The 24,156-nt window shown below is 36.1% G+C and overlaps 1 pseudogene; it reads right to left on the bottom strand.

Annotated features, from left to right (window-relative positions):
• Positions 1-477: 477 nt before the first annotated feature.
• On the bottom strand, positions 478-24,120 carry LOC120777111 (annotated as a pseudogene).
• Positions 24,121-24,156: the final 36 nt, after the last annotated feature.

The raw sequence follows: 24,156 nt of genomic DNA, 5'->3' as shown, positions 1-24,156 counted from the left end.
CCAGTAAAGGGGTATAATGAATTCCCAATCCAACCAGTTTCTGCAGGGGTATTTTCGTAAAAATCATCCCTTCAGTCACCTGCTGCAACGACCAAGCGAGCCTACACATCTGAGACCCCTCTCCCTATGGTCCGGCCCCGGTCAAATATTTTGACTTCCTAAAACGGAGAAATCACTTTTTAACTAAATCTTTTGAAAATAAGTGTCGTAAAGAGTTATGGAATACTTACTTTCCTCTTTAGAATCTTAAGCTTGAATATCTAGATATACAAGTATGTACGTGTATTTGTTAAATTTTTCAATTTTATATTTTCCGTTTATTTAATTGAGTTCAATACTGTTTTTACATGATTTCGTATAAAAATGCATTTAGCTATTTCTTGTAAAAGAGAATTAAAGATTTGTTTGCAGTTCATTATATATTTGATTGATCACCCTGTATTAGATGGAGGATTATGTAAAAAATGTTTATATATTTCAACTGGTAATATTTTGGCAATTGTTTGCAACAGAAAACGACGCGTTTGTCAATAAACAAGACACAAAGCTGAGTTGAAAGATTTCCGCGCCATTTCCCGGAAATGTTGCGAACACAACATCATCGAAGTCATTGACGCTATCCCGCTCGAGCAAATTTTGTGGCAGCAGCTTAAAGTAATTCGCTTTAAGCATTTTTATGTATTGCAGAGAGTCACAGCAGGCGACTACGCAGCCACCCCAACTGAAAGTTGAGGTAAAAAGAAGGAGAAAGTGATAAGTGAATTATGTAAATATGTATGTGTGTATGTATGGGTGTGTTGTGAGTTAGTGATCTATTAGTAGTAATGACACGTAAGTAATAATATCTTACCCTGCACCGGTGAGTTTAGCGCCAACATCAACCGCATCAGATAAGCCAATAAAACGATCCAGATCGGTGTACAAATAGAGCTCCTTAAAACTTTGGTGTGATTGACGCATCAATTGTGACGGCAGCGTAAATGCCTTTGCGGCATCATTGACACCGTTACTGTTTGACTTTCCGCTTACACCATTGCAGATGTATTGCGGTTCGTTATGGTGGCGCTCGCATATTTCGCGAAATTTTTCCACACGCAGCGACTCTGTAATACGATTAAGAAGAAGCAGAGATTAGCACTTACTTGCAACGCAACCATTGTTTGCCGCCATGTCCCCCAAAATTCCACGTACCTTGTGTAACGTGTAGAGCGCGTTGCTTCAGTTTAATTTCTGTCATGTGCCGCGTATTGACGGTGAGAAATTCCCTCTCGAATTCCTCAGCGTCGACCTCCAACTCGCGCGCACACAACTCTGCGCATGTGTAAATATCCTTTGGCAGCCATTTCAACACTAGCTCTTCCAGTTCGCCAAGCGTGCAATGCAGCGCCTCTTGCAACTGCACAAAGCGCAACATGCCACGCCAATTGCTGAACTTCATATGCTTGGCAATAATGCGCGCAGCCAAGCGGCATTCCACTACGCGTTCATTGAAATCCGACGAGGCTGCTTTGTTCTTTGCCGCTAGACTGTTGGCCATGAAGCACACACCAGCCGGCAACTGTATGTGTGTGGCATTCAGCTCCGGATGGAATTCGATGAATTGTGCGCAACCAGTTTTGGCCAGGTAGGCGATGGCCTGATCGATGCTGCCACCCTTTGTGCCAATGTTGCGTTCACAACGTGCTGATATGGCGACCAACTGTTTGCGGTCCAAGGGCAATTGGTGCACATACATATGCCGTGGCCAACACAGCGGCGCTAACCAATGTACTGGAGCTGCTCAAACCCGAAGCTGGCGGTATGTTAACGCTCAACGCGATATACATGCAACAATTGGTTCACCACTGTTCGCTTGTTGGATTTGCGCATAGCTGCCTTTCACACCGCACAGATAGTCTTTATACCATTTCGGTGCACCATTTTGTGGCAAATCAATGCTATGCGCGTGAGGTGTGAGAATGTTGGTTTGTAAGTGAAATAATGAAAGTTGCGGAGATATTTCAGATATTCCTACCTGAGCTTACTGAAATCGCATTTGAAGTTTTGATAGCGCTTTGTTCCCACATTGCTGATAAAGAAAAGCGCTAGAACGGATAAACGATTCTGGGGTGACAGTTTAGCTTGAAAAGCGCAGGAGGCTCGTGACTTGTATCAAACGATACGGCAACTGACAAACGCAACACTCAAAAACACCAAACCACTAAAAGATGAAGATGGCAAATTGACAACGGCCAAAGATAATCAGACTACCATCTGGGAGCGTTATTATGAAAAATTGCTATCACCAACTTCGTCGGAGGCTATTCAGCCAAGCGGTTGCCAACGTCACACACCAAGACGTGACATTCACACCTCGTACCCAGATGAGACGGAGATAATGACTGCTATCAGAACATTAAAGAGCAACAAAACTCCTGGACCGGATAACATCGACTCAGAACTCCTAAAACCTGATCCTCAGACGACTGCGCGGACACTGTTTCCTCCTTATGTCAAGGATATTTGGGTCTCAGAAAAGATGCCAGACGAGCTGAAAGAAGAAGGATCGCTGGAACATGTCTCGAAAAAATCGAAGAGTTTTGCTATTTAGGTAGCATCATAACTAAAAACGGTGGATCAGCAACCGATATACGAAATCGTGTATCCAAAGGTCGCGCTGCCTTCGGAATATTTTATAAAGTCTGGAGATCAACACATATGTATATCCATACGAACGATGCTAAAAATATTCGATTCAAGCGTGAAATCCGTTGTATTATATGGCTGCTAGACGTGGAATATTGCAGCGAATGTTTTACAATCACTGCAATCCTTTCTTAACCCATGTCTTCGAAAAATTATGCGGATATTCTGGCCTAACGTTATAAGCAATACTAACCACTGGACCGTAACCAAACAGCTACCGATCCATATCGAAATTCAATGTCGTAAATGAAAATGTAGCGGCCACACTCTGCGAAAGCCTCACGATGACATTAGTAGAACAGCGATAGAATGGAATTCGCAAGGAAGCCGAAGACGCGTGAGACCAGCCAATACCTGGAGACGGAAAGTCGAAGCAGAAGCACAGAGAAGTGGATATTCTTGTTGAGAAATTAAATTCATAGCTTTAAATAAAATTAATTATAATTTGTTTATTGTGGCCCTATGTTCCACCTAGGAACTACGAGAAAATATATATTTGACGACGATTCATTTGAGAAGAAATGTCTCGTATTCTAAACTGATTCATTAATGTTAATAAAAATTAATTCATTCGACAAAGACGGTCAAAATATTGGCCTCCTGTCGTATTAAAAATGTGTAAAGGACGAATCCCTTCATCCTGATGTCTGTACCTCTCACTTAATTTATCCTTTATATTAATAAAACCGTCTTTTAGTCCGAAATTATGCAAGAGCATAGAAAGAGCAATGTAAACTAATTATATCTTTGCTAGCTATTATAATCATTAGAGAGAAAACTAATTAACTGTTAAACTAATTACGCCATGTGTATGCTGTATAATCTAACAAGCTTGCCCCTAAAACCAAATACGCTCTTATTAACTTCTGTAATATTAAACGGACCACCGTTTGCAGAAGCTTTGTGTCAAAGTCATTAAAATAAAATCAGCAGGAAGAGTTTTAGCGAAAATATTACATTTTCAGCATATGGCTAAATTATTTCTTAAATATTTTTAACAAATACCGAAGAGCTCCAACTTTATTTACACAGAAATCATGAAGTTTTAAAATTACACAGTAGGGACTATGCGCCATATATGTATCATTCCAAACACCACTTAAAGCAATAATAGTATGCACTTTTGTTGTTGTTGTTGTTACAATTTATGAGGCTACATAAATTGTCAAGCTCTTCTTGCTCGCGCATTTCGGTCTCTCTCTTTTATTGTCTGCAAAAGGGTCTCGCTTCCCTCTTCAACTCTCGGTATCTGTCCCATCCCGCACGTGTTGTCTTCGATCGTAACGTTGCTAGGTAGGCAGTCTGCTTTCTCTCGGCTGCGACACGGTACTCCTCGTCGTACCAGCTGTTCTTTTGCACTTTCCGAAAACCAATGGTTTCGGTTGCAGCTGTACGTAAGAAGTTTGAAATGCGGTCCCACAGTTCCCTTATACCGAGTTGTTGACGAGTGCTCTCAGAGAGCAGGAGTGCAAGCCGAGTAGCAAATCGTTCGGCCGTCTGTTGTGATTGCAGCTTCTCGACGTCGAACCTTCCTTGTGTTTGTTGACGTGCATTTTGTGCTGCACACAGGCGGGTGCGAATCTTGGCTGCAACAAGATAGTGGTCCGAATCGATGTTAGGACCTCGAAGCGTACACACGTCCAGAATACTGGAGACGTGTCTTCCATCTATCACAACATGATCGATCTGGTTGGTGGCTTTTCGATCTGGAGACAACCAGATAGCTTTATGAATTTTTTCAAGCTGGAATAACCATATTTCGGGCTCCGGCGAAGTCGAACAGCCTCAGCTCATTTGGGGATGTTTCCTCATAGAGGCTGAATTTCCCTACCGTTGTGCCGAAGATAGCTTGTTTGCCCACCCTGGCGTTAAATTCGCCAAGCACGCTTTTTATATCGTGGCGGGGGAAGCTCTGATAGGTGCGATTCACGCGCTCATAGAAGGCATCTTTGGTCACATCGTCCTTATGTTGATGAACTTCCGTCCGTCCATACGTGCAAGCTGTAACTTGAGTAAAAATAGAATTATCATGATGAAACTTGGTACACGTATTTCTTAGCTCCATAAGAAGGTTAAGTTCGAAGATGGACAAACTCGGCCCACCACCACGCCCACAAAATGGCGAAAACCAAAAACCTATAAAGTGTCATAACTAAGCCAGGAATAAAGATATTAAAATGAAATTTGGCACAAAGGATCGCATTAGGGTGGGGAATATTTGGACGTAATTTGTTTGGAAAACTGGGCGTGGCCCCGCCCCCTACTAAGTTTTTTGTACATATCTCGGAAACTACTATAGCTATGTCAACCAAATTCTATAGAGTCGTTTCCTTCAGGCATTTCCATATACAGTTCAAAAATGGAAGAAATCGGATAATAACCTCGCCCACCTCCCATACAAAGGTTATGTTGAAAATCACTAAAAGTGCGTTAACCGACTAACAAAAAACGTCAGAAACACCAAATTTTACGGAAGAAATTGCAGAAGGAAACTGCACCCAGGCTTTTTTTAAAAATTGAAAATGGGTGTGGCGTCGCCCACTTATGGACCAAAAACCATATCTCAGGAACTACTCCACGGATTTCAATGAAATTCGGTATATAATATTTTCTTAACACCCTGATGACATGTACGAAATATAGGTGAAATCGGTTCACAACCACGCCTTCTTCCAATATAACGCTATTTTGAATTCCATCTGATGCCTTCTCTGTATAATATATAGTACATTAGGAACCAATGATGATAGCGGAATAAAACTTTACACAAATACGGTATTTGAAAGAAGTATGTAAATGACGGATAATGAAATCTTGATTATCACTTTATCATGCGAGAGTATAAAATGTTCGGTAACACCCGAACTTAGCCCTTCCTTACTTGTTTTCTTAATATAATCCGTGTCAACTGCGCCAAGTGTTTACCTATCAATAACGTTAGTTAAATAAGTACCCCACTCAATACAATGTAAAGGATAACAACGGTTAAATGGGGCACACTTACCTATAAGATGAATAACATTTTGCCTTGGGCTAATCTCCAGCTGAGTTGTTGTATTACAAGTCACATCAATATGAGGCAAGTTACTAAAAAGGCCACAGCTCACGTAGGTGACTCATCAATGGTCTGTTGTGTTGAAATCACTTAACCCATGTCAGTTGGGTAAACAGAATATGTGTGCTAAAGGGAATTGCCGAAGATTGTTTATACGCCTTGACAATCTCCCCAGCCAATGCTAGGCTTCCGGTTGCTCAATTGATTGATACTTGTGTCAAGATTAAGGAAGGAAGTTAAGAAAACAATTAAATATATATGTATTTACTATAGATGTGGGATTTTGCTACCACAACACGCTTCCAATTGAAATAAACAATACTTCACACAGTTCCAAAATTACACTTTATTGCTTAACTTTAATTCAAATTACAGTTTGTTAATTATGGTTTTTGATTACAGTCTTAATTACAGTTCCAATAACGGTTTGGATTACAGTTTTAATTATAATTTGTATAAAATTGCAGCTCACAATGACATTGAAAATGATTATATTTAAGTAACGTTCGGATTACACTTATCTTCACAAACTACCGAAAATATTAGATCAGAAATACCGAAGAAACACCTTTCGCCGATGACACCAGTTTAACGACTGACTTTAGCTTTTGTTCTCATTGTCTTTCCCACCTACCCGCCTTCGTTGGCGGAGTTGCCACCGATCTACATTCCCACATAGATATATGTCAAACATAACACTTTTGTTGCGAGCAAATATTTAAAGATGAAAACAAAATCAGCAAAAGCACAAAATCTTACGCAAACATTTGCTGGAGCAAAAATTTGGGGTTGACAAATTTCATGTACACAACAGCTTAACTTTTGTATCACTCTCTATGAACATACAATATATAAGTACATCTATATATTAGGGTGGGCCAAAGACCGATTGAATTTATGGGTTAAAACGAAACTGGATTTGTAGTTTAATTTTGAAAAGGCGTCGGTGAGCATTCGAATATTAAGATTTCCATAGACCTATAAATGCCACGTAAAAAGTATATGCTTCTTGCTGTATGGATTTCTAATAATATAGTTTTAGGCTCACCCTAGTATATACATATGTTTGTATATATTTCAAAGTCCTGTTGTGCTCGTAGTGTCAATAAAGTAAAATATTGATTGCGGCAAATACTGATTTATTGCAATTTGATTATTTTTATCTTAAGTTAAATAAATCAAATTAAGGAAATCCTAAATAACAGCACATACATACATACACGCACAGAAATTTACATATATAGCGAAGGTACCATTAAAGTTACATATACATGCATACATATGTGCTCACATATAACGGTAAAAACGGTCTTTGTTTAAGTAAATATAAGAAGGCTTGTCCTATATTTCGACATTGTGTAACCAATATTCTCTTTCAATAGCTTGCATTAGCGCTGAGCATTCAATCTTATTTTGATTGCGGCACTACTTTGACAACTTTCAAAACTTATGTACGGCAGTGTCACTTATGTGCAGAAAGTTCACAAATATTTTGATCTACAAAGGAAGTGGATTGAAATGACAAGTCAGTATGACGTCCTTTACCTAAGACCAAATTTAATTACAACATGCTCTACTTTTTAATAATTGCTGTCTAGGTTCTTATGTCGCTTATGAGAGTTGCATAATATATTTGGAACATAAGTAATAATAAGAAATAATAATAATTATGATTATATATTTGTTCTAGATGATTCGTTAGTTTTATTTAGTAGGATCGGTGTGAATCCTAAATTTTTTAAAACGTCTTGTTACTGCTGTTGATTTCCTAAAAGGTTTCTTTTTCATAATTTCGGTATAATAATTTGTTCTGGCTGGGTCTTGATAGTTCAATTATGACAGTTTTCAAATTTTCTACCTTGTTGTCTGAATTTAAAATTTTGGTGAAACGTATCATACATATTCCCTCACACATTATCTTATTCTCTACTTACCTAGATATAACAAAATCCAGATGGAAATTTTATGGCACGCTTTTTCGTGGTAGAAATACAGTCGAAGGTTTATTGGATCTATACATTCAATCCTCGTTCAAATTCATAAATTGCTTTTAAAACTAGCCTTTATAAAATAATTTTATAAATAAAAGAGATTTTTAATTTGTTTTTGTGTACTACTTATTTTATTCATTATTCATTAATACATTTGCATCACAGTCCAGTGAAATATAGCACGCCATAGCGGATGAGCAATCTTATTTCTAGTGGCAATCAATTTGCTCGAGTAATGTTGTGCCTGTCTCTTCATAATTGGATTGACCTCCGCTACGATATAAGTAATAAAATAAGTGGTAAAAATTGTTTTAATTGGACCCATTGCATTAACAGTCTTGTTGCGCTCTATTTCGACATTGAATAATTTTCAATAGGATCAATTAAGAGCATATGTCGATGTAATTGAAAAAGGAACTAAGCAATTACATTTAAACGTAACTGTATTTTGAAAATTTTATATAAAAAAGGAAGAATGCCACGAAAGCCATCAATGAAATTTGTGAAGTTTGCGGAACGATGCTGTATCAGTCAACAATGGTTCCCTCGCTTCCACTCTGGAAATTTCGAAATTTCGTTTTACTTTGATGGAAGTTTTACACTGATGGAATAATGTATCCAGCAGATAAAGAACGAAAAGTGGTCTACCAAAATTGTACATATTTGTTCATTTATTTATTAGTATAAATATAAAAAAATAATTTGAAATTTGATTAGAAATACGAAAAGACTTTTTCGACTACGCAATATATGATTAATATTAGTTACGTATATCTATAAATTTAAAACGTTCATCTCCTTTGAAGAAACTTGAATTCATGATAAATAATTTTATTATGAGTTTTGCGATTTTGCAGTTCATTTTCAAGCAAACTTCTATTCATATTACACGATATCTCCATTTACAATATGAGTTCATACCAAACATTTGTTATTTAAATCTATACAAATTCATTATTATGATCTTATCAATGGAAAATTAGTTAAATGGTTCTTCTATTTATTTTTGTTCCAGTTTTCAATGTAATCCATTTCAAACAAAATATCCAAGAATATATTTTACACAGTCTATTTGGTAACATAACAAGCATTTTGAAGCACACATGTGTAAATTTTGGACTGGAGATGCCATACGTATATGTACATATATGTTTTTAATGTTATGTTACCAAATAGACTGTTTAAAATATATTTTTGAATATTTTGTGGGTGCTCAAAATCATCATCAATGTTTGCTTTCACTTAACTGACACAAATGGTACCAAGGTGAGGCTTAACTCGGGATTTTTCGTTAAAACTTTGGAAATTAAATTTTCTGTAGTTCGCAAATTGCTTGTATTTTACACCAGACATTTCAGGCGAAAATGATAGGTAATTATTTGTTGAACTGCATTTGAGGTTTTAAGAATTATTATATATATACATGTACTATACGTTAGGGTGTTCTTTATTTAACAAGTTGATTTTTTAAATCCGAAAGCCCACTGAAGTTTCAGTTTTGGTCCTAATAAAGGGATCTAACGTTAATTTAAATCTTTCATTAGATACGATGTTATTTACAAACAAGTTAATTAAGAGTACTCACATATTTTATATCATACATTAAAATGGAAGCATGAAAATCTTTAAATTAGTGATCAAATGGAAAGGTTAATTTTGTCCATTTCATCTCCTTTATAGTAATCTCCTCCCGCTGCAATACACTTATGCCAACAAATTTTCCAGTCACTTCGAAAATCCTCCATCGTGATCATATCAGAGCCTTCTTCGATTCAGCTTTTATATCCTCAATTGAGTCAAAACGGTGTCCTCGGAGTAGTCATGTGAATTTGCTGAATAGCCAGAAGTTACACGAAGGTAAATCAGGCGAATGCGGTGGTTGCAGCGCGTTATTAGCTGAAAATTTGGCGAAATAATCACGAATAACCAATGCAGTATGCGATGGTGCATTATCACTTTGTTCAGTAAACTCAGACACAGTAGAAATCGAAAAATTCATTTTTAGAGCCTCACAAAACGACGCGTATCTCAAATACTAATGAATATTTTGACGTGAAATTTAGCATAGATGTCACTAACAGTAAAAATTTACTATTTTGAATAAATTAAATTGATTTTGCCAAAAAAACAATTTGTTCTGTTTTTTCTTTTAAATTTTTTTAAAATGTTAAAGCTTCAATACAGCCTTTTGTACGGTCCAAAAGCATGTCGAACGAAGGTTTTAGCTCGTTGGCCGGTATGTCCACCAGTATGCCGGTGCAAGCCTCTTGAATGGCCTCTACGTCTGCATAACGCTTTCCTTTCATGGGCAAATGCATTTTTCCGAAAAGGGAGAAATCGCACGGTGTCAAAGCCCGTAAACACGGGGAGTGGTTAATGGTTAAAATGTGATTTTTGGTCAAATAATCAGTCACAATCGGTCCCTCGAGTAGATTCTGAACAGATTCATATTTGCAGTCGTATAATATATTCAAAAATTTACACATGCCCGAATAAAAATTCGATTATATAATATTTATTTGCTCAAAATTATCATCAATGTTTGCTTTCACTTAACTGACATAAATTGCAGTAAGGAGAGGTTTGGTTCGAGATTTTCTGTTTAAACTTTAAAAATTAAATTTTCTGTAGTTCGCAAGTTACTAGCGTTTTACACCAGACATTTCAGGCGAAAAATGAAGGTGATTGTTGAACAACAACCTATACAATATTCCAAGTTGATTTTTTATTGCAAATGCCCTCTGAAGTTTATGTTTAAAAAAAGGAAACATTAACACCTTTCAATTTTCAATTTAAGTACAACCTTTCTTAGATACGCTTTTATTTAAAAACACGTTATCTTTATTGAGATAATTAACAAATTGGAGCATATAAATTCCAACGCTGGTTTGAAATTTTTAAATTGGGGCTAAGGGAAATAATAAACAAACTTATCTCAGTTTTGAAATATAGCCATGCTATTATCATGAAATAATTCTACTTTTGCTGGACAATAAGCAATTCTGTTAGTTCTTCTGTTCGTATTACCTCATTGGTGCTATTAAAAATGAGATGCCTTTAAACTTTTGCATATCTGTATTCATCTCCGAGAATACCAGATCCTTGTAAGACGTAAGATTTGGATCGTTATTTTTGAAACAAAAACACTTAAAAAAACCTCATTTTATTTATGACGTTATTATAATTTTTATAGCCAAAATAATATAAGCTTAAATTTTAATTTTCATTTAAACAATATAACCTTTATTTGTATGACAAATGGGTTGTGAAAATAGAAATTTATTCTTGTGCTTCAAACACCTCTTCTAATTACTAACTAGTACGGCCGTATTGCAACTAATAACAAAGAATCACATGTGTGCTTAATGCTGAAAGCTTTCTGATTTCAAATTACGCTCTCGAGAAATTTTGAGTGCACACATGTACTCGTACATATGTATGCATATACATATATGTTTTTAGTATGCTAGCAGAACAACACAGACAGCCGCCTTTGAACATTGAACGCCCATGTTGAATAAATCCATAAAGTAAACAATACCATGTATAAAGTGGTTTTGTTAATCTGCTATTTTCGGACCAAGCACGTGCTTGTGCTTTGTGCGACCGGAGGACTTACCTATAACCTATTGGTTGCGAAATGGCAGCGCAGAGGTTACTCATACGCCATGGACGTAGGTGTAATGAAATTGACCAAAAAAATACAAAACACACACACAACCGTGTTAGGTGTTTTAATCTAATTTAGTAATGCTTTTATTAACATTTTTTTGTTGTCGCCGATTTTGTTGGACATATAAATTAAGCGGTTTAATTAATTAAATTGGCAAAATGGCGACCGCCTTTGCAAAAAAAAATTACCTCACTTATTGTGTAATTGAGTTAATATTATACAAAATAAAATACGCTTCACTTTTCAGCTTCGCCATTTGCTGCTTCTAGTTTGTGTGCATTAAAAAAAATGAAGAAAAAACATATTTCAAAATTAATAAATTTTTAAAATATTTTTATTCTAACCACACGAAATATATACAAATATAAGTAAATATTATCGTGCTATATGCAGTAAAAACAATTCAAACTTACTCTTTCACTTAGCAGTAATGAACAATTCCCATAATCCACGCAATATCATCGGAAAAAACTTTTAATAAGACAATCATAATTTTATAACACTTGTTTACATCTGATTGCTTCTGAAGTGTGTAATGGTTAGTAATTAAATCGATTTTATTCATTTCACTTAGCAACTCTTATTATTAGTTTAGGCATAATTATTTTGTTATTTAATTTTTTTAATCGGTTCATTTACTAAAGTTTGAAAAAAAACAAAATTCTTAGCGGACAAAATTAATTTTGGTACCATTTTATGCAAAAATAGAAAAATTTGGTTTTTTGTATTAACGTAGTTGCTATCGAGTCTGTTACTAGTTATAACAGTCTGACAACTTTTAGATATAAATTGTGTAGTACGATTTCTTTTTTGCATCAAAGTTGCCTGAGTTTCAGCGATTATCCTGTTGTTGTTATTGCTGTTGTAGCAAGGAGAAAGATTCGCTAATTCATTTAAAAGAAAGTTGTGGAATTGCGATTTGCAACGGGTAAAACTCCTGATTCCTTATGCGTTTAATGTTTTTTTAATCCTTTAATTTATATTGCTTAATGCTTAAAAATTATAATTTAAAAGTTTTTTTACGTGCTTTCTGTACAGACAAAATCAAAGTGAAGAATTCAGTTCCAAATCTATTTACGATAATATACCATAAAGGCTTAGGATTTACTTTTATTGTTTTTCTTTGACGATGAATTAAAGTTCCAGTATAATTTTTAAATTCAAAAAATGTTGCCTCTTAACTTAGCTGATCTTGATTCTTAATATAAAGTTTTCGGAAATGAATTGAATTAACTTTTTAGTATATAAAGGGTATTTATTTAGTGGTACATAAGTTTCTAAAGGTATTGCTGTCAAACCAAGTATAGTCTTGATATTCAAGTTGAGTATCCGTTGGAATATTACCATTTCATCACATACACTGGTGGAAATCATGGACATGCGGTGAAAATTTATTTCCATAGGTCGTGTCTTACGTAGAAGAAGTTTAAGAAACTTCACATGCATCATTGATGATGCAATTTTCTGGCTTATCTGTGACATGAATAAGCAAGTTTGCAGTATTTGAAGTGAGAGGAGTCCTAAATAGTGGACAATCTGTCTTAAATCTCTAAGAAGTTACCATATGAAGTGGTTTGCATGCCAAGGGTATTACTGGTCCGAGCTTTTTAAAAGCGAACGTGTAATCAATACCAACTTCAGAGGTGAGCATAACACTAGTGAAAGAGTTTTTGGTTTGTCACAACAATTTCGTTCGCTCAAACGCTAAATGGTTCTGGGAGGACGATGCAGCATGCCAAACGGCATTTCAAATCATCACCCCGAGCATGTTATTTGACTTTTCAAGACTAACTCAGGTCAATTGCTACTATAAATTAATATTTGGCGCATTATTGAAGGTACAAATTTAGACCAACGGATTTATTATGCTTATGAAGTCAAAATAATGACGCTTTCCCCGATTTTTCTGCATATTGTTTAAAATAACACATCTATACCTTTAAAGAAACATCTTTTTCAAATCTTATTTATTTTACAATGCTTTCCTAACTAATTTGTATATATATATGAGCACCTTTCGAAGCCGTGAAATTTGTTTTTAGTAAAATATTTTACTATTTATGCACACTTACACATATGAATATGAAGACAGTGATGCTTTAACTAGTGAAACGCCTTTTATTTTCTCAAAATATTCTAGTCTTAAATTGGCAACGGAGTATGCACGTGGTATAAATCTAACTCAACGGTATTGATTATTCTGCTAACTTTGAGCGTGACTTCAAAAAACACTCTTCATCTTCTTTCCTCGATCTACTGCCATTTTTACATTTTTACCGTAAACGAGCCTCCGGTTTTTTAATGCGGCACAAAAGTAGCTTTACGTGCATATTCGTACATTTACAACAACAATTTTCCCATCCCATCCAAATTCGTGTAATTTTTGCATTCATTCGTTACAAATCGTGATGTAGCTCCTGCTATAATTTATACTCTCCATAGTACGTTGCTGGTCCCACTAGAGAAGAAAACACATTTGCAAAGGAGACGAGATGTTACATGCGTAAGCAGTTGTAATATATCGGTTCGCTCGGCGCTTCCACTAAAAAAAATTCAATGAATAAAGCATATAAAAGTGGTAAAAAGAAGTTCTCAAATATGAGCTTGTTATCGATATTGCTTCTATAAAAATATATATGACGGCAGCCTTTAAGGTGCTTGCGGCATTATTTATTTTTAAATCTCGCATATTTCAAATTTACTAGTTACAATAACAACATAGTTGTAAAACGTTAAGAAGATTATTGGCTTATTTAATGCGATTCATATTCTGTGGCATTTTAGTGCATCAATGAAGAAAAGTGGCAGCGATTCAAAAATAAATAACAGGAAGTTTTTGACGGATATTTAGATGGCCAACAAAAAAAGAGGTCAAATGGTATTTTTTTTTTTTATTAATGTTGGTAATCTTTTTGAATCTTCGTGGGTCGAATTTCCATCTGCAAATCGCTGCTGAATAGCGACAAATTCATATCTAAAAAATTGATTACTCATAATGAAAATCGGGCCACCAACGACAATGCCCAACGAAAGCGGTGGTGGGCGAGCAATAACTCTGGGAGCTTGCTTGAAAAGTTCTTATACATACGCCCACTTTATTGAAATGACAGACAAGAAACAGAGTTATGATGATGTCTAGCTAAATTGAAGCTTCTTATTGCCAAAGTGTTAGAACACGGAAACAAAATCCTGAGACCCAAATGTGTATTTCGTCTTAATTGTCAATTATCATCAGCAAAACTAATTTACTTCGTGACTACAAACATATTCACATTTGTATGTAGACTTACTTACACATGTATAAAGGTCATTCACATGTTGGTTTTGATGTTCGACCACCACGAAATTGTCTGCATGTGAACTGATAACTCCGCTGCAGAGCACATTTCAAATTAATCACAACAAGTGCCGCAAAAAACGCACAAATATTTTTTGTATATAAATATTTGCCACTGACTACATTTAGTGTATGTAAGTATATATTTTATTTTATTTTGCTTACGAGCACAACCCACTATAATGGGTTGTCAAAAAAGTCATGCGGTATTTTTATTGAATCTTTTTTTTTTATTGAAATTGAAATGAATTTTTGATCACTCATGCCCAGCTCTTGACCGATGCTACGGCTGCTACTATGTATGCCGGTCTCTTTCGACCAATTTAGCGATTTTATCGCAATTTTCGACGACAGGCCTTCCGGAGCGTGGCGCATCTTCGACCACCTCTACACCTTCGTTGTGCGGTAGAAATGGAAACTGTATCGGGTCCATAAACCGCAAAAATTTTATTGGCGGCTTGAGACGCATTTTTGCCTTTATCGTAGTAGTACTGTAAAACATACCGTATTTTCTCTTTATTTTGACCCATGTTTGCGACGCTATAACTAAGAAACGACTTAAAAGAAACGACAATCAATCAAACACGTGTTAGCGCCTGAAATGAGCTTTCCAAAAAGGTATAGCATGACCCGATGCGACAAACAAAACTAGAACTACGCGTTTTCAGCGCCAACTAGCGAAAATACCGCAAGACTTTTTTGACAACCTAATATTTTCAAATATAAGAATGTACGCCAACGCTTGCTTTTGGTTGACCAAGTATGATCTAACTAAACAAAACAGCAGGAAACAGGAAAACCCTATGAAAGTGAAAATCATGTGGAGTAACCACAAAGTTATAAAAATGTTGATAGTTCTACAACCTGGTATAGTTTAATAGGTACTCACTCTAAGGGTTCTAAGAAGACATAACATAAATATACTTCCATTATTTTTGTGCACAAAGACATCTAGAAAGATTATGGATATGTAGCCACTACCATTTATGGTACATGTAATATCAAAGTGTCATAATTCTGTTAGTATTTCTATGAAGATTTTTACCGTTTTATAAACTTTTTTCAATAGCCTTTTGTGGAAATTCTCGCGTGAGTCCTGCCAAGCTGTCATGTTCTTTTTATTCGGTATTTTTTGGCTTTTCACCATGGAAAGACTTATGCCTGACCAACGTTTACAAATCGTTCAACTTTATTAAATTGCTTGTGCAAGAACTGAAGCCGCTTGACCTTTCCAAGCGACATCGCTTCGCTCTATGGGCTTTTGAAATGTTCCAAGAAGATGCGGCGTTTTCGAGCCAAATTTTGTTCAGTGATGACGCTCATTTCTAGCTCAATGGCTATGTAAACAAGCAAAATTGCCGCACTTGGGACGAACAGTAACACGAAGTGATAAAAGAAACTATTTTGTCCGGAAAAAATAACGTGTGGGTGTGGTTTGTAGGCTGACGAAATCATCACTCCATATTTCTTCAAAAATGATGCCCGTGAGAACGTAACCGTCAATCGCAACCGTCATTGTGCCATGATAACCATTTATTTGATGCTTGAAAGTGAAGCTTGTTATCTCGGCGATATTTGGTTTCATCAAAACGGCGCCACTTCCTACACATCGCATCAATCAATGGATTTATTGAGAGAACACTTCAGTGAGCTGATAATTTCACGTTTTTTTCGATTCGCCACCAATGTACCCATGGTTATCATTTAATTTTTATAACAAGTTAATGTAGAATGCCAATGGAATTGTAGAATTATCAATTTTGCGTCGTTGAGTCTGACATTAAGCAACAGCATTGACAAGTCATACATAAAAAGACAATATTCAGAAATACTGCTTTAAATACATTCATATATCTGCAGTTGTTAATAGAATTAGCACCCTACAGTTGGGACGACACTGCGTATACGCAATTTTGCATAAACGCTTAATGCGGATAAACTTATTTGCTTGTCATCTGTTTGGGAATAAATCATTTTTCATTGCCAACAAGTGAAAACATAAGCGTAGGATATATTTGAGGTCATACATATATAAATAAAAAATAAATTGAACCGGGAGGCAGAAAAGAGATTATTTGACGGTCGTTTCATTTAATCGCAAATATTTAAAATCGGCTTCGAGCACATGTGCGTTGTAGCTTTGTAGCTTTGAATATTAATATTAAAAGAATGAACCCACATAGCGTTATATATTCATATAATACATATATATGTATATATACATATGTATATCTTATATAAAAAATAAGTTGGGTTTTTTGTCTGTTCGTTATAGCTCTCTAAATCGTTGCATGAAATGAAAACTGGCCTGAACCACTTTGAAGGAAGTCCAATGAGGCTGGTTTGCAAAAAAAAAACTTAATTTGTAAGGGACTTACGGGCGTAAATTTCCAAAAGGTGACTTTTCCATACAAAATTTGGTCTTTCATTTTTTTTTGTTTTGTTTTCCAATTGATTTATTTCTAAATTATTTGAATCGTTCAATTTCTGTTTGCTTTTTTTATTTCGGCTATTCAAAAGGAAAATTTTTTAAAATTATTCAGTGAACACCTTAGGTGTGTTTGATACGAAGTGATCAATAACAGATTGAAATTAGTTACGATGCCACGAAGCGGTCGCGCTAATATCGGTCGGAGTTCTTTTTGCCATCAACATACATTGTCAGCCCAAAGCACTGGGACGAGTAATCGCAGGACGCGATGATACGAGGTTTGACAATTAAGTAATGAGACTGATTTTATTAGCGCGCTTGTGGTAAACCTGTGACCTTGAAATTTCGGCCCTTTCTCTATTTTCGGCATTGAAATATGCACCATCGCTCTAGCTTGTTTAGTTCACCTGCTGCGTCAAGTTGAGTAGACGTGTGTTTGCAGTGCTCGTCACGAAATTGGAAAAACGAAATAAAGAGCAACGCGTCGCGATAAAATTTTGCGCCAGATTGCGCGAAACAGCTTCGGAAACGTACGCTAAAATTGTAATAGTGTATGGTGCTAGTGCTCTTAGTCGTACCCAGGTGTTTCGATGGCACAAAGAGTTTAAGGAGGGTCGTGAAAGCGTGGAAGACGAGGCGCGGAGTGGGAGACCAGTCGAAGGTGAAAACTATGATTATTGCCTTCTTTGATAGCCGTTGAATTGCCCACAAAGAATTCGTTCCACCGGGGAAAACTGTGAATCAAGTCTACTATTGCCAAGTACCCGAAAGATTGCGAAAACGAGTCAACAGATCCTTCATCACGACAACGCGCCGTGCCACACCGCACTCAGCGTGTCCCAGTAGGCATCTAAAGGGATCGCCGTGTTGCAAAAGCTGCCTTATTTGCCCGACATGTCACCCTGTGACTTTTTTTTGTTTCTTAAAACAAAAGCGGTGGTCAATGGAACCCATTTTGAGTCGATTACAGACATCCAGGCGGCCGTGACGAAGGTACTCGCGGACATCCCAGTCGAAGCGTTCCAGAAATGTTACGAAGCATGGAAAACGCGCTGGAATCGCTGCATAGCTGCCCAAGGGGACGACTTTGAAGGGAATGGCAGAGTGGTAGAATAATTTTCAAATGTACGGCTTTTATGAAATCAGTCTCATTACTTAATTGGCATACTTCGTATACCTATACGTGCGGAATTATGGACGGACGGATTTGTTTATTACATTCACTTGCAATGCAAAATGGCCATAGATTATGGAATACAATCTGAGATCGTCACGATGTTATAGAACGGCAACAACAGCTACGATGTTTGATGAACTTTATCTTGAAGCAACATATATATATTTGTATGGTGCTGTTAGATGCTGGATGTACTCTGTTCAGGGGCAAAAAAGAGGTTTGGCGCACGCACACATTCTTATTTGAATGGTGGATGGTGGTTACACCAGATCAAATCCAGAGATAGATCTAGTATTAAACGAAGTGGTGAAAACCAATATGGTTCATGGACCTTGCGTACACTACAATCCCATTTTGGTTTGTATGTCTGACAATAAATGCACTAAACACTATCTACGTGTTTTTCTTTCCGAAATGCAAACAGGAAAAGATGGATATCCATTGTATCGGTGTCGCTCACCAGACGACAATGGCAGAACATAAAGCATTCAACTTAGAGGAGTAAATATCGAAGCTGATAGCACATCGATCATACCATATTCGCCACTGTTGTCTAAATTACATTCAAAACTCATATCAATGTTGAGTATTGCAGTTTGCCGAAATCGATCAAATACGTTTGCAAGTACGTCACCAAAGGAAGCAATATGGCGGTTATTGGCCTTGAACGAGATGAGGTTAGTATCAAATCGATCGATACATGAACTGCACTGAAACGTTTTGTAAGACATTTTCCGACTGTTGTGCATGTCGCAGCTCATTTGGAGAATAGTTAAAGAGTGTATTTTAACCCAGAGAATACAGTACAGCCAGCGGAAATACCGCCAGCAACAAAACTGACATTGCCAACTTGCGTCAGTGATCCGATTGCGGGAACATTGCTCTATTCGGAAATGCCTTGATATTATTTCAATTGCTGAAACATGATAACCACTGAAATCAAACGATGGATGATGCGATAGCTATTTCGTATCCCACTGAAGTTCGCACACTTTTCGCGATGACAATTTCGACATATCAGCCTTCAAATCTGCGTCAATTACATATGTGATACGAACAAAAATTATATTGCCGAAGACATTTTACATCGTATTCGGTAAGAATTGGAAATGGGAAAATTTCGATCATCTTGACAATGAAGACGAAGTCCAGTGAAATTTCTTAACTCTTTGGAGAGGCTTGGTTTGCCACCACATCATTCCGTCTCAAAGTTTGATCTGTCATTATTATGTTTAGCAATCTTCATGTGCCGAAACTGCGTAAAGGAACCCGACTGATTTTCACTCGACTATCGAATACAAGGGAGGAGGATGCATAATTCTACGAATTCCTTTAAGCTCCAACGATTTGCCATTTCAGCTTAAACGTATTCAGTTTCCAGTGAAAATTGCATTTGAGATGACCATCAACAGGACCTAAAGATAGTCGCATAGTGTCTGGCATAAATTTGGAATGCTCTGTTTTTCACACGGTGCTTTATTTGGAAATATAGCAATATTGAGTACATACATATTTCAATGAAATTGGGTTGACACAGCTCTAATACTCACATATTTATAGTAAATGTAATAGCGAAAGAAATTAAACCTGGTAAGTAGTTGGACAGAAATACAACATACAAACCCTTATACCATTTCTATACTATGTCAGCTGCAAAATTTCCAGTTTTCTTTCTACGCTTTTGCTTTTGCTTCATTCTCAACTTCTCCACATATGGAAAAAATATATAACGGTTATTACGTTTTTAATAATATCATTATTTTACTAATATTATAAGGAAAAAGTTTTTAAAAAACTACTTCTTCTTTGTGGTTCACAGAATTCACAATAAGCTTACCTAAGGGCGAGCAACAAGACAGCTATTTTTGGAAACTTTTAATTTGACAAATCTCAGGAATGAGTTCAGCTTATTTTTTTTTTAAGAGATCAGTGTATTTTTAGTGATTTAGATTTGTGAAAAAAATGAAGCTTCATAAGATTATGGCGCGACTTAATCTAACTATTTATTGAACAGGTAACGGCATAATATTATGAGATAGAGCGATCATTAGTAGGTATATTTAGTTACTAATGTATGACTTTATGCATTTCTGTACTGTAATGTACTTTCATCAATTATGCTTGCATTTTTTATTCGTTTATTTAGCATGAGTTTGCAAGTTTTCCCTTCATTTTTAGACGAACCATTAGCCTTGAAATTTTCGCAAAATAAATACATATGTATAAGCACATACGCAGCAACATATTTGAAAATTGCCCCAGTCAATATTTCGGAAGCAAACTGTCAATCTGTCAAGCCCATACTTTGGCTTGCTGCGAGCAATCTAGTACGTGCCTCTTTCGCCCGCAACGTTTTTCTCAAACAATAAAGCAAATCTCTGCAAATGCGGCAAACAATTTGTGGCAAGGGATATGGCCAACTTTTGTTGATGGTCTTGAATATATGAATTTAGATGTATGCTTCTATTATAAGGTGGTACATATCATACAGACGCAATATCCGCACTTTTTGTTGTTGATGTTGTTTTGACAGTTAAAGGCTTCGACCTTCTTTATCAAGTGATTAACGAGACCTTTTATTGATGTACGCTAAATTAAGTGAGTGGTGGTCGGATAACTCAAGTTTAGTTGTAATAAACAATGAATTACAGCCTTAAAGCATATTTGGGTAAAACTTGTTTCTACCTTCAAAATCTTTAATGCTTAAATTTCAGATAGTATATATATGTAATTCCAAATTATAACCGTCTAATATAAAAATGAAACGTTTTAAGATCGGGATCACGCCCAATTAAAAAGACATTAAACCGCAGACAACCCAATTCGCAATGCCATCCTAATCTTTACGATGTATACATATAACTCTATATCTAACTTGATTAAGTTAAGGTGTTACAAACAACCAAAGTCCAAAATCTTTTAATTACCTGAACTCGTAGGAATTTTAAAATTTTGGTCCATCTCCTCGTGTATCGTCGAAATGTCCGTGTTCGGATTTGTTGTTATGTAAGACCTGACGATGGATTTTTGTATTTTCGCTGCACGCAGATAAGTCTGACTCGAGCCAGCTCCACCATCAGAGTAAAATTGGATCTTTTCTACGAATATAAAAACTTTTTAAAAAATCTCCTTATGAGTTTAATGAACATACCTCACAAACCTTGAAAAATATATTGGCGGAACTAGCAGTTTTGCACAAGTTGTTCTAGCTTAAGATAAAACTCTATATTCTAGAAATTACTCGACAAATTGCAGCCAAAATTGGTTCGTAATATTACCCTGAGTTTGCTATTGCTTGCGTAAATGAGAAAATGGGATCAAAATAAAGACTTTCGGCAATAATATGGGGCCACAACTTTACAAAACGTCTAAGCGAGTACTTATGGAATACCGATGATTTCAGAAAACAAGCGAGTCAGTTAGATATGCTATTGAAATGTTATTAATAACAATATCAACTTGTGAAAATAGGTAAAATCGCTCTCTTACTACTACATAATTAATAGAAGAGTTCCCAACTGGCGGATTATACTGTATATATCGGTAAAATATCATATCAAAATTAACTAAATGGATAATACAGGGTGTGTTGCAAAGTAAACAGACTTAAAAAAAGAGAACAAATGGTTATTTCGGCAAAATCAATTTATTTTATTCAAAATAGTCTCCTTCTGCTTCCATACAGCTTTTGTACGGTCCAAAAGCATGTCGAACGAGTGTTTTAGCTCGTTGGCCGGTGTGGCCGCCAGTATGCCGGTGCAAGCCTTTTGAATGGACTCTACGTCTACATAACGCTTTCCTTTCATGGCCAAATACACTATTGATTTAATGTAGATTTATATGACCCCTTATTACATATGATTTAAATGAACATTTTTGAAAATATTACAGCTTAAAAAATTGCGAGACGTAGCGTTTCCGGTGGTACAGGGCGGCCGGGGTGGCGGGAGCGTGCCTATGAATAGAGCCGTGGCCGTGGTTCTCCCTATAGCACTTTGAATTTACCAGCGACGGAACGCGTTTATTATCGGGGCTTCGGCTTTATTACGATTAAAGAGCACTCAAACACTTCTCAGAATCAGCAATTTGTTGTTTTTGTTGTATTATGAACTTGCAAGGCAGCCACTTTACACATAGCTTTCGACACTTTAGGGCGTCGTTGTCCTCGGTGCTCATTTTGCCTCCTTCCAACTTAGCAAACCTCTTTTCAATGGTTGATTTTCCTGGTGCAGAGCCTAAATTCCATAGTAATTCCCCCGAAAAAGCAATGCCTTATTAACACACGAAATGCTTTATGATCCATTTTTTTGTAAACGAACACAAGTTGCTTCACAAAAATGCTATATCTCATTAAGTAATTGTTATAGTCTAACTAATAGAAATCACATAAATGGTTGTACTAGTATTAACTATGTATCTAGTAACATAATTAAGTACAAAATATGATTGCAATTCGTTGACGATTTCAACGAACATTGAATGATGAATTCTTTCACAATATTTCCTAAAATAATGTTTTGCAAACACCAGAAAGTCGAAGGCTTTGTTCTTTACAAAGTGCGAGGGTGTAAATTTTCTGGTTTCAACCAAACTTTGCGTTTCCTTACTTAATTGTTATTTATAATTATAAATTATAAATTAATCAAACACGCACAGCAGACAGTAAGACTAAGTGGCGATAAAATGGAGAAGAAACGATAGGAATAAGGTTAAAATGAGGAAAAAACCAATAAGAAAAACTAAATTAATGCAGCTAAGTGGTATAAGTATGCTCATCTGGTGCTCCTATTTATATATTTTGTACTCGTATGCCTACGTGAATATAACGCTGGTTGCAATATATGTAAACTTAGAATATGTGATATACATGTATGTGAGTGTTTAAGATATATTTATGCTCACACTTTTGTCCAACAATACAAAACAAATCTGTTCAATATTTTCTTAACGAGAGCAGTCAGCCGATGCAGAACAGCTGGTGGTTCAAGAAATCAAATGAAGAAAATGAGGCGTAAAGAATAAAACTAATTAATCTCGGTATTCTGCTTGAAAAGATTGTCTCATGTCTCTAATTGTCACCATCTTAATTTAATAACTCTGTCTCATTTTGGTATTCGGGCAGATACAGTATACTACTATATACTACTATACTGTATCTGCCAGAATACCAAAATTAGGCTCCTGACTAACAGAGTCACTAAATTACTATTGTGACAATTAGAGACATGAGACAATCGTCTCAAGCAGAATACCGATATAAATGTGTGTTTGTTGTTTGAATTTGTCGATAAAACAAACTCATTAAGCATCTTCAAAGGACGGTGCTCATGGACAGTAGCCGTTACAACGTTTTCTTCTAGAAGTAATGTATGTATGGAACTGCGCACCACACAGTGACTGGTTCTGGGGGAAGTTTCGTCTGGTGGATTATTTCGGTATTTTATTCACTCCATATATGCTAATTTTGCTTCATATGCTAAATTTGCATCCCTACATTTCCGTTTAGGTCAAAATGAGCCTAATCAGACACATACATTCAATTTACCAAGTTGTTGTCTTCTTCGGCCATTCTTCGGCCAATCACTTTTTGGCAAAATTCCAGACGATCGTTCAACCGGCTTATCATTTGAACTTTGTACGGAAACAGGTTAAAGTCATCATGAATTATCCGTTGTAATGACCATCTGCTAACCAAGTTGCGCCGATAAGTTACGAGTTGGATCTCTTGGATTTGCCGGTGTTCTTGCAATACTTCCAAATTCGGCAAACATGTTTACCAACCTGATAAAGGTATCTACTCAGGGGAG

The sequence above is a fragment of the Bactrocera tryoni genome, chromosome 5 (genome assembly GCF_016617805.1).
Source record: "Bactrocera tryoni isolate S06 chromosome 5, CSIRO_BtryS06_freeze2, whole genome shotgun sequence".
Taxonomy (NCBI): domain Eukaryota; kingdom Metazoa; phylum Arthropoda; class Insecta; order Diptera; family Tephritidae; genus Bactrocera; species Bactrocera tryoni.
Note: the sequence above shows the minus strand (reverse complement) of the source record. Positions and strands in the feature narration are given on the sequence as shown.